This window comes from Nothoprocta perdicaria, unplaced genomic scaffold, assembly GCF_003342845.1.
Source record: "Nothoprocta perdicaria isolate Ctin4 unplaced genomic scaffold, notPer1 scaffold_0, whole genome shotgun sequence".
Taxonomy (NCBI): Eukaryota; Metazoa; Chordata; class Aves; order Tinamiformes; family Tinamidae; genus Nothoprocta; species Nothoprocta perdicaria.
Window position 1 is genome coordinate 5,868,522 of NW_020454092.1, and position 12,850 is coordinate 5,881,371.

A 12,850-nucleotide genomic window follows, 5' to 3' on the forward strand; every position below is an offset into this window, starting at 1 on the left:
TCTCTATCTATGCTAAGTATAAAGCCTGTTGTTATTTATGAACTCCCTATGCACCTTCTAGATTAATATCTGTGGGTGAGCATAGCTCTAAAGTCAGTGTTGCTTTTCTATATTCTGCTTGGATCTCTGAATATTTTCTCAAATTGAGCAAGGAAAACAAGTTGGAACAAGTTTCCCATGTCTTGTCTCTGTCAGGYTTTTCTGGAAGGGAGGATTGTACATATAGTTAGAAAAAGCTCAGGCATGTCACAATCAGAAATAAAGCATCAGAGTCTTTCCTCAGGTCTGAGTCAGGCAAAGGTGACTAATTTTGCCTTCATACTACACAAACTCATTAGCAAATTATTTTCTCCTATAGCAGGCATGGTCTTTAGGCTTGTCCATTTGGTAATTCACTCTGGTGATTCTAAATTGRTCCATGAATGGTTCAAAGTGGGAAAGATTTTGACACAACTTCACACTGAGCAAAAATAGGAAATRGGCTGACAGGGACCTGAAGAATTTGTGTGGTGCATCTCATTGGTTTGTGGTCGTTTTTTTTTCTCTCTGTCTTGTGCCCTAGAGATGCCACTCATCCATACTTCAGTGTTAATTCAGTTCCTTGTTCAATAATGTTTTCCCCTGAGCTCCTTGTAATAAGAGTTTTTCATATTTAACCTAAATTGATGATGTTTGTAGGGGCCTGCAGAAAACTTTTATTTCCTGTTTGCGGTAACCTTTTATGGTAATCCCCAATCTTAAGTGAACTTGGTGCTTTGACAAATCATGGTTTCTAGACTTCAGATGATTTGAGGGAACTGCTCCACATCTTATTTGTTTTACCCCTGAGCCTTGCCACTGTTGCATTAATAAGCATGTTCTCACAGGCAGGGTAGGAGACATCTCACAGGTTGGACCTTTCCTCTGCTTGTTATGTGACAAGTGTAGTTCAGGTGGCAGTCCAGCCTTCAAGGCTCCACTTAGGTGTGATGATGTGTCTAATGCAGGATTCTGGGCAAGATGTGTCTGTAAAAAGACTGTATGCCCACTGCTTTCCTGAGCTTCCAGAGCTCTTTCCTCTGGGAAGAGTTGCACTCTTTTTTTCTGACTCTAAACTTCAGGCAGTGGCTCAGCTCTCCATAGAGATCTGTGGCAGGGAGAGCTGAGCAGACTTTAGATGCATCAGTGCATGTATATCTGCTCAGAGACTGTGAAAGTGTCCGCTCTGAAGCACTGCTGTCTCCCTCCGCATCTGGAAGCCAAGCGTGCTAGATATGCTGGGACATAGCATCCATGGCTGGCAGAGGGGATGATCTGGAAGCAGATCCCAGCAATGAGTGGATCAGACTGATAAGGGTTGTTCATGCAGCTGATGCCAATTTACRCTGCAAGAAGCATAAGCAGATCAGGTGCCCATCTAGAACGCTTGTGGACATGTCTCTGCAAGGCTGGGGTTCAGTGGTCATTCAAGAAAATATTCAGGAATGCATGGATTTATAATGGAATTGGGAAAAGGAGTTTAGCCATGTTCATCCAGTCTGCYCTTGTGCTGTGAGTTGTACCCACCTCTGCTTTCTCCCGCTGCCTTCTCTTTATTATTTTTCTTGTCTCTGGGACTGCTGGGACTCTCTCCTTTTTTTGACTACTGTAGCTGTTCTCCTTATGGGGGGGGGGGGAACCCTCCTTACAGCCTCTTATTTTCTCCTCATGTTACATTACATACCCATCTACACTTGTGAGGGCAAAGTTTCTCTCTCTCCTAGACGTGATTCGGTAAAACACCTTGGTATCTTGTATTCATTGCATTATCTTATTAAAACAAATAATTAGAACAAATACTCCCCCCCTTCTGGTAAGGAAAAAAAAACTGCAGATGAATTTATGTTGGTGGTTTATTGAAATAGGGAGCCTGAGAATCCATTTATTTCTTTAAAGCCAAGATCATGCTAGTTGTTAACGCACTGTAAGAGTTTAAGACATTAAATATGTCTCTCTAAGCACTTTGCAGTTCTTCATTTCCTTACCATGGGGAATTGCTTTTCAGTATCAAGTCTAAATGGCTTGTCTTCTCTGGAAAATCACTTGAGTGCATCTTTCTCATTTTAATAAAGTCTGGGTTAGAGGAGGGAAGCGAGCAGCTTATTAAACAATCCATGAAAACATAAAAGTTACCACTTGAACCTTGGGACTGACGTCACTTCATAAATCCATTGACACAGCTCTGCTCACCAATTGAAATGGGGGCAGCCTGAACATCTTTGAGAAGGGATTTTTGCAACAGATTAATTATTGGTTTAGATGGAGCTCATTCTTTAAGGATACATTTACCTTTGTTAAAAACCCAGGTTGCTTTTATAGTCTGAGTGACACAGGAGAAGGGGGTTGGTAGCTGTATTCTTATTTTAATTAAAAAATTAGTAAATTATATTTTTGTAGATAACACCCTTTGCAAAAAGCTGGAGGTTGGGGTTGAGGGGGATGGGAAGAGAAGAGGATATGCTTGTGTGAAACTTGTTAAGGAAAGCAACCTGTCTGTAGAATGACTTGCTGTGGGATTTCCCTACTCATTTCAATTCAATGTCTGGGTGACAAGACCACTTATTCCCATTTCTTTTTCAGTTTGTGAGTTCAAATGTCAATACTGTGAAACGAAGCTGGGAGAATTTGGGATCAGCAGAAGCTGAGGAACAGAACAGAAGATGACAGTCAGTGCCTGCTGAACTCAGCAATGGGATGTGGGGATYGCTGACTCTGCAGGCTAGAGCTGCAGAGTTTCTCTGGGGATGTGTTGTCAGCAGTGACTGAAGGGTACCAGAGGCAATGGTGGCTTCATGTGTTGGGTTAGTGCTATCTCCTTGTTATGGGGGATAMGCTGGAGCCAGTTCGGTGAGGGCTCTGTAAGGTACTAAAGATGCTGTGAGAACAAGCTAAAGTTTTATCAGCCTTGTAACTGACTGGCTCCTTGGAACCAGGCCTTCAATTTCATAAGCAATAAATTCCTCTAATCACAGGACAAAAGAAAAGAAACAATCCAAAGAGCTAGTACAAACCTAAAGGCACAGAGCTGTAAATCCTTTCTTTGCATAATTTCTGGGTGATTGAAATGGCATAGAAGTCCTAATACCATAACAAGTTACAGTCAATTCCTAACATACTGGCAAGGTAATTTCACCCGTAAGTGATCTGAGCTTTTCTGATCACAGTGGTTCATTTGTTTGTTTTTCCCTTAGTGTCTGTTTTCCAGGACAATTTATTTGTGTTTGTAAGACGTAAAGGTGTTTTCTGGGAAGGGTTTCACTGCTGTTTACTTTGGCAGAGAGCACTACTAGCTCTATTAGTGGTGTACTGACTACCTGAGAGAGGCTWTCTGTGTTGTTGAGAGAAATGAATGTTTATAGCAAGAGCTGCTAAATTGCATAGTGAGATATAATCTCTTAAAACCTGGACAGGTCAGACAGTACTGGCATTTGCTTTGTGATGTCTGTTGTATTTAGAAGAGCCCTTGCAAAGAGCAGAGGCATCCATGCCTTGCTGTAAACTATCTAATCTAATGGTTTCCAATTAATTTTTGATATTTATTCTGGAACAATAACCAATTGTGATACACGTTGGTTTTGATATGAGAACAACCAACTGAAATACAATGGTCTCTTATTTACATGATTTACAGATTAGATGTTTCAGTGCACTTAGGAATTTGCCAGTTTTATTTTTTTTAAAGAGGGAGTCTAGGGATGAGGTTTCTGAAAGAGTATTTTCCCTAAGGGCTGTTTGCAACTACTTGTGCTTCAGGACTGATATGTATCATTTAAATAAATGCAGAAAATGTTCAGGGTTTGCAGCACTGATTTCATCAGAGATGGCAAGAAAGAGGAGGGGGAAAAAAAAAAAAGCCTGTGATGTTTGTAGCCTTTTTTATCATTGCATAGAATGGTGACTGTGCGAAATGCATAGTAAAATATATGTAATATTTCTATCTATTACTAATATTTCTATTTCTAGGATGTAGGAGTGTGTTATAAATACAGAATGGGATATAGMAGGTTAGGTAGTAGTTTAACTCAGTCCCAGGTGGGAATATCCTGGGAGAAGAAGAAACTGAAACTTCATGGCACTCTTTACCATGGTCTGTATTGCTACCAAGATAACTACTGGCCTATTGAGACCAGTAGAAGGCCAGGGACAGAAAGGGTAAGCAAATAACACAGTTGTTCACACCCCAAATTGTTCTCTTTGTCATCTCAGACAGTAACGGTGACAGCATCATCTGGTCATCAGCTGCATGAGAGGGCCCTATGGGTGACTTGAATGTGCCAGGGCTGGGGTTCTACTGCTTAAGATATGAATTGGTGTGGATTGGGAAGAGAGAGAGAGAGAGAGAGAGAGAGATACGAGAGGAGTACCAGGGAGAAGCTCTAGGTGTGAGCAGGGCATTGGAAGAGAGAGGGAAAATGAAGGTGGAATGAGGCGGTGGTTCCAGAAGTAAGTGCAGGAAATAGAGGATTTTGGTGAGAGATAAGACTAAAGAAAACAGTTTTACTAGTCTTCTCAGCATTTCATAGCTACAGCTGTCTGTCCTAGAAAAACAAGATGACATGCAAGTAATTAGCTGGAAGTGTCAAATATTAAGGAAAGTAACAAGAAATTCTATCAATAAAGGGTTGCAATGACTCTGGCACTTGCTTGTGTCCATATTGTCTGGTCAGAGAAATGAGATGAGAGAAAGATGATATGAGGAATGAGAGCACATAGACAAACTTCTTCCTGGGCTTCAGGAAGGAACTGGGTGCTGGGAGGGAAAGACGGTACATATTTATTTAAATTTCAGGGAAGTAAGTCTTGCCACTTTCTCCTGAATTCCTGACAGAGGCTGTGAGGACTCAAGTTCTAGACCTTTCAACCCCAGCATTATTGCTGTGGCCAGGAAGTTTTTAGTGCACAAAGGGGACTATGAGGCCTGTTTATAACTCTGCAGCAAACTAGTTCTTATCTGAAATATTTGATTTGTTCTTCATATCATTTCAACAAGTTTTCCTATTCCTCTAGGTCTGTCTGTCTCCTCCCCCCCCCCCCACCCCCGCCGCCTTGTATTTTAAGAGTTGGGACATCTACAGATGAAATATGCAGCTGGGACATGACATTAGTAGGACTCTATCCTTTATTTCTTTATGGCTGAAGCACTGAACATAAGCAAATACTGGTAACAGTATAAGCAAATACTAACAATAGTTAGTAGTGTGGTAGCTCCTTGGAGAGATGGTTGAAAAGCACAGGGGCTGTTGGGTTAGCTTCTTTTGACATTTTATATAGGATTAAATAATCATCCCTGCCTCCAGCTGTACACAGTCTAAGGATGCACTCTGCTGAGCAGGAGGAATATCTGGGGAGTCTTTCAGTGTTGGCTCTGTTGAGGCTCTTTGTAGTGCAGTTTGAGGCTGATCCCCAGATAACGTGTATCTCTGGACTTCATTGTCAAAGGGAGTTCTTAAAAAACAAATAATCTTCCCACTGTGCCTTCCTCAGCACAGGGAAGGAAGCAACATCACGGAGTGTCCTGTGCTTTCACAGGAACTAAACAGGAAGTGGTTTCAATGGGATTTATATGGCTTTATGCAGCCCGTGGATCTGGCCCCTTGCTAATAAAAGTGCCATATTAAAAACAAAAGCAGACTCTTTCAGGGACTAGGTTTTCATTAGCAGGAAAGAGGAGCTATGAAAGCCATGTCTCTCACGTGTGGATTCCTTGAGGATGCCCCTGGGGCCTATATGGAGAGTGGCAAAAAAGGACTTGATAGGGAAGATGTAGTGTAAAAGAAGATGAATAGTGACTTGCTTTTGACAAGGAAAGGCCTAGAGACTCTTCCTGCCACTGCGTGCTTTCCACCTCCAGCAGGAGTCCCTCATGGATTCATGAAAGGCACCTCAGAGCTTCCTCATCCTCCAGTGGGTGCCCAGACAGAGTCCTGCCCTGGAGCAGGGAGCTGAGACGCTGCTTGTCAGCTCAGCATGTTCCCATCCTGGAGGGAACAAGCTGTTTCCTGATAAAGGCTYGGGTTGTGTCCCTCAGCATCACCCACAGGGCGGCTGAAGTGCAGCGTGTTCTGGCAAGAGGGCGGAGCGGGGAATGGCCGCAGAGGGGAGGCTGCYAAATAGCGGAAGGACAGCAGGTGGGGAGCTGGACACTATCCCTGGTTGGGATGTATGTGATAAGGTGGGTGTTTACTCCTATGGGAAGGAACAGCTTTGCAAATAAAAGATTAACTGCTGAGTGATCTTATGGTAACAGCCCTGAGTGCTGCCAGTTTAGCCATCCAAAGTGAAACCAGCCAGGGTGGAAGGAAGGCTCATATTCCAGGCCCAAACCCCTCTGAGTGTCAGTGTGTGCTCCTCACATCTCCACAGAGCTCAGACCAGTTATTGCTGTTCAGCATCGTTGAAGAACTAAGGTTCTTCAGTTATATTAGACTGAGAAAGGGGTTGACAGGCCTCAAAACATGTCTGGATTTTTTTTTCCAATTATGTTAGCTGGGGTCAGTAGTGGTGTGGCTTCTCCTTAGAAATGTTGCTTCAATGGGTAAATGCATAGAGGAGGAAATGCTGATGGATTAAAATGAGAAAATGTGTTTTATTGACTGCAAGCTGTGTATCAAGTCTCCAAGTATCTCCAGAACATGGGAGTCAAAATTCCTGTTGCAAATGTTGACCAGCTAACTTCTATTAAGAGACTRGGGTAAACTTTTTTGGTTTGCTTTGATCTGACACAAAGCAGATAAGGTCCTACAGCTATTTGAATGTCTTGATATTCACCTTATGTACATTAAATTGCATGTGGCTGTGACCAAAAGCATCAATGACAGTTCTTTCTACGTTTACCATCATGAGGTTATTTTTGTCTCCAAGGGCTGTGAATCTTATTTGTAAACACTGCTGTCCAGCAAGCCTAAACAGTCATGCATCTTCCTTATGAATGTGTAGCAGCTTGCGATGTAACAAGTACCCCTGGAGCAGCGGTTCTAGGAGACCTTCCGGGAGAATATTCTAGAGAATACTACTTCTATACTTATTCCAGCTCCCATCTGAAAGGACATCCCTTTAAGCAAAGGGGATCCCAGTAATGTAACCATCAACGCTGGGCAGATCTAACACAGTCTACAGAACCATCTGCAAACTCACCTGTTTTTTTAATAACAATTGCATGATACATTCTTTGCTCTTACAGGAATAGTTGATGGTCCTTCTTATCGCTCTTTCTCTATCCTGGTGATTTTGTACAATCTGGCTGTTAATTACAGGTCTTTATTAGAGGATACTAGGATATGACTGTCCCCTGCTTGGTTAGGGAATACTCCTAGAATAAGCTTCCATCCTGGCTGGTCTGTGCTTGCTGAGGACAGGCTGTGATGACTGAAGAAATCCTGTCTCATCTCAAGTTACTTGTTCCTGAACTGTTAAAGCTACCAGTGTTTATGAAGAGTGGCTGACTTTTTTGCAGGTCCATATAACTTTTTACTTCAGACTGAGCTTAGTTTGGAGTTCAGACCTGTAAAACACAGGGCTTTTGGTTCAGAGAAAGAGTGGACTTTCTGTTTTCCCACTTGAAGTCTGTCCATTTCCAAAGCCCACTACTCTAGTCCTTCACTTCAGTTTTGATGGGCAAGATCTCACCAACTGGGGAATTCCCTGGGGATTTTTTTTCCCCAGTGGGAGCAGAGATTCAGTGTGCTCAGTCAGCAGTGTGGTGAATACTAGTTGTAAACCACAAGGGTTAAGTGGCATGTCAGATCATGGGTGGTGAGAAACTGCCGCATGTGTGTGGTCTTCCTCATTCATTTAAAAAAAAAAACAAAAACAAAAAAAAAAMCCCAACTCCCCTCCAAAAAAGTAACTTTTTTTTTTGTGAATCCTGAATCCAGGGTAAAGACTTGCTCTGCAGTTCATCTGAAATCACAATGGTGCTTGGAAGGAAGTCCTTTTTACTTTTCAGAGATTTTTGTATATTTTGAATGCAGAATAACCTGGGGCTGCCTGTGSGCTTTCTTAAATATCCCACAAGTGCAAACAAGTACTTTCTGACAATAGCCTAAACCTGCAACACTGCTTAGGGCAGAGAGAGGGAAAGCCTGTAAGTGGAGAGTGACATCTACAGCCCTGTTTATATGATAAATCCCCTACTGTCTAGGACTGGCTTGAGTGAACACACTAGTCCAGACTTGGACTTTGCAGAATGTATAATGGATGTTAACATGATTTGGATCAGACTCGCTTCTGAGCAATAACTAAAAGAGTAGCCACACTTTCTGCTAGGTGTTGCCCAAACATATAGGAAGAGTTAGGCCCTGTTCCAAAAAGTCTGCAGGGAGAGCAGACATGCTAAAAAGGGAAGTCTTCTTAGTCTCAGTATATGCAAAAGGACCTAGGAAGGGCTAAGTGACTTGCCCGAGGTAATGCAGGGACTTTTTGGCACATCAGTGAACCCAGCCCTCATATGTCCTAGGCTAACGTTTTAAGCATAAAAACATCCTTTTTCCAGAAGGAGCAGCTGTCAGATTAAAAAGCAGAATTTTTGTTTTGTTTTTATTCTTTTTCCCCTTTTCTTCCCATATTTGATGTACAGGAAAGAACAAATTAGCTCATTTAAAAACAACTGGAATTTTCACCCCAACTTGAGCCTGTTTTTCCAGATTCAATGCCATTTGCTCAATATTTTTGTTTCTTAATCTTATTTTCTATGAACATGAGACACTCTTCCTCCCAGAACCGCCTGTGCCTATGAGGGCCAAACCACCACTTGAAAGACTATTCCTGAAGTATCTGGGTCATGTCCAGAGCAGGAGAACACTGAAAGACTCACAACCTTGGCTTCTCATGCTTTGTTGGCATATCAAAGCAATCTGGATAGAATGTGTTCCAGAAAAAAAGTTTTAGATTGTAGATGGGAGATACAGAGACCTTTGAATAACCCCAGGACTTTGGTGGCTTCAAGAAAATGGAAGCTGACTCCAAAACCATTTCTGGTGTGGGGTTTGGTTTGGCAAAAACAAAGTCTGATTGATGAGGTTTGGCCAAACCAAACCTCCAGTTCTGTAGCCAATCTCTGTTTCAAGTGATCGTCAGTTCTTGGGTGTGCTTCCGTACATTTGAATTTCCTCACTGCTTGGAGCCTCCAGGAAAAACAGAAATAGCCAGCAGGTCTTTCTGTGAGCATACTGAAGCAAAATACAAAGTCAGGAGTAGTGCAGCCTTTTCTGGTTATGTGCTGCTATGGTATCAGCTCAATGAGTGTTGTACTAAACAGAGCATTTGCTCTTGCTTCTTAACATAGAAACAGAGACCAGTGAGAGTCATCTTTATTCTTTTCCTTTGCTTCATCCCAGACTTTCTAAGACACTCTCTTTCCTTTTTGGGAAGAGTGTAAGTGTCTGGGGGGTGCTCAAAGAGGAAAGGGAGACATGTATTGTGACTTTCTTGGAGATTTATGTTCCCGATCTGTTTACCAAGGACACACATCACATCACAGATCCAGACAGGCTGGTCTCTTCATTTTCAGTTTTTGGCCTCATCTCTTTGTGCAGAGATTGGTAACCAAGGCATCAGTTGTGCTGACAAGCTGTTGTCAATGAAGAAAACACATGGCTTTTTTTGGCCCACCTGAAGGATGTGTTGGTTGTAACCCACATGAGTCACTGTGCTGGAGAAGAACTTCACACCTCAGGCAACTTGTGCTAAAATACTGAAATAGCTGGAATTGTAAAATTGCTCAGAAAAAGTCCCAGATCTGATGTGAAGTATGTTTTCTCCTGGCGTCAGCATTGGCAAAAAGGGCCTTGAGGCTTTTCAGAGGTCRTCTTTAAAACCAGACAAGAGAGAGTGAGATGGAGCAAAGTGTCTTAGTTCTGGGGAAACTCTACAGAGTCCTTGCCATYCTGCTGATAGGACATCCTTAAGCTTTAAACGCCTGTAATCTGAGCAGTCTCCAATACTTTCTTTGTTTTAGGGCCCTCACTTGCTGTTGACAATGTGTCTCAATTTGTCCTGAGTTTTATTCGTTATGGCTTTGAGACTCATTCTACATCTTCAGGCCAGCCCTAGCCCCTTTCTTTGTCCTTTCCTCTCCCATAAGTGTTTTGCTTCTAAGATAAAACATTAGCTATTGCTTAACGTTACTATGAGAATGAGTTTTCCGAACAGTGTCTTTCTTGGCAGTTGCTGAACCCATTCAAGGTCTTCCCTTTCTTATTTATCTGTTGTTAGTCTTCTGTGTTTTCTTTTTGTGAACTTTACTTGTCTCCCAGTTAAGTCAGGGTTTTGCTAACTAAATAGCTCTGTCTGCTATTTCTCCTTCCAAATTGGCGCTTTCCTTCCCCTTTGCCATGTTCACCTTTTCTATAACCTGACATCTTTTTGCTCTTTCCAGCTTTCCAAAGCTGCCTTCTGCAAGTGAGTGAAAAATCAGTTTTTTTTGGTTGTAATCACCTCCTTAGCATGTTCCTTGTCATTAAATTTAAATACCCCTTGTTGCTCCTAGCCTGATGGATGCTTCTTGGCCAAGGTTAATAAACACTAACAAAGAGGTATTCAMAGCACAGCAGTCCTGCAGTAACAACTTTGTATTAGCTTTACAAATGTATCCAGAATCCACTGAGTATGAATTGGCTTTGCGAAGGAGCATAACCCAGTGCAGAAACTATGCCATGTGCAGAAGATTGTATACTAAGGCTACAAATGCTCCAACCATAGCCTGGTATTTGAGGCATTTAGAGAAATTGATTTTAGACTCCTTTGTCTGGTGTTAACTGAATTGCCTGCTTTGGTTGACTCCTGCACTGCACAGCATTGTCATGCTAAGCTTGTCCACCTCACTCCTTAGTTTTGTGATCTGCTCCTTGCCTATGAGCTGTCTGTTACCTGTCCACCTCATTCCCCTGCCTTTCTCTGCACAGTCTCTGCTCTCTGTGCCCATGTGGAAGCCCTATTCTCCAAGGCTATGTATCATGCACTCAGACCAGACTCCTCATCAGATCAGAATTTTCCTGTTTTTTGCTTTGATAATTGCAGGGAAAAATTGGATTTTCTTGATGCAGGCTTTCTCAGCTGGCTTTTAACAAACATGCAAGTAAAATTAAAAAAAAAAAAAAGTGGATTCCAAAATTCCATTAAGATATGTAGATGTTGCTTTACACAGACAATACCCTGTGTTAAGTAGCAGCCCTGAAAGTATCARCTTGGGTCCAAGCAGAAGCTTCACAGGTGTCTGCTTCTTTTGTTGGACTCCCTTTCCCTCTGCCTAAGGTTTAAAGCTTTCAGAACAGGATTGCTTGAGGTTTTCCTCTTGCCAATACCTCTGCAGGCAGAGAGTCAGTGGGAGACAGACTATCTGCATGTTACTTATTTAGCTATTACCTTGTATGGTAATAAGCTAAATAAGTAACATGCAGAAATTCCTCACACTCACCTCTCTATTGGCAAGGGAAGATGCAGCTGACATGGATTAGCTGAGCATGAGGTTTAGAGACAGGCTGGATAMAAAGGCCTCTAGCTGTGTTTTAACCCTTAAAGCTTTGGAAATAATTAACAACAACAAAAATAGGTAGCATATCACTTGGTGTTTTATTAGCTCTTTCAAGTGAGAAGCTGTTGCTGTTATTTTTCTTTGCTCCRATAAGAAAATTTCTAAATGATTACTAAAAGTACTATAAAAATCTTGTTGCTTCACTATATTTTTCTCATTAAGTTATATCACTCATTACAGTGTTCAGGAAAGAGAAAAATATCTTTATTTCACCATAGGCTGTGCTCTTGAACTTTATTATCTTATGAATAAAATTCAATAAATTGAATGTCATGAACTTGCAGAACAAGAGAAAGGGATGGGGTAGAAAACAAGTATCTATCATCTCTTTACTTTTGTGGCAAGAGGAGAAAAAGTTGTGTCTCCATGTGGAAGACTTTTCAGATATTTCCTTCTCAGGAGTGAATTGGGGCTTAGGAAAAACTTAGTTCACTTCCCCAGATCAGCTGCAATTCTCTAGTGCACCTTTGTCCACTAGAGCCTGCGGTAACTTGGCTCCTCGGTCTTCTCTYGTGTATAGTTCAGACTGTAGCCTCTCTAGGTAGAATGGGATGATTTAAATTATTAAATTCATGCACTTTAGGATCCAACAAATTCCTCCAGCTTCTCCAATTCCTGTACATCTTCCACAACCAAGTACTGCTTTAACCCTTCCTACCTTTCCTAGCAGTCTGTGTTGCACCTGCTAGAAGCAGAGGCCTTGGATGCATAAAATCCCTCTCTATATACAGAAGGCTTTGCTTGAATAGTTATTTTTATTACAGGCAATAGATGAAGAATAAAGTGTTGTTCTCTCTGCTCTGCTGAATGTAGGAGTCTTTGTCATCTTGCCAAGCCTGGAGAGAAAACACTAAGTTCTGCAAGTCAATGTGACAAATTATGTTTAACTGGAAATTTTGAATTCCCTGGGGTAAATGATCTTTTCATTCTCGCTTCAACCAGCTGTAAAATGGGAATAACACTTTTTATGCATGTAGATGGGAAATGTGTGATTCCACAGCAGAAAGAAGTACATGCCTGCAAAGTCTATAAAATATGTAGATTGAAAGCTATTCCCTATTTCTCTAAGGAAACTCTTTGAGGATATGTGACGGATCATGGACTGACCAACTTTTTCAAGATTCAGGTTTTGGGAATTAGCTGTCTTCAGCAGCAGCTACCCATAGTGTAGGTTTAAAAAGCATCTGACATAGCCCATGATTCAGGTATCCTTGAAAGGTGATTGCATCCATGATATTCTCAGAGTCTTGAAACTGCTCTTTCACACTGAAAACCTCTCAAGAATCCTAGCTGCGCCAAGCA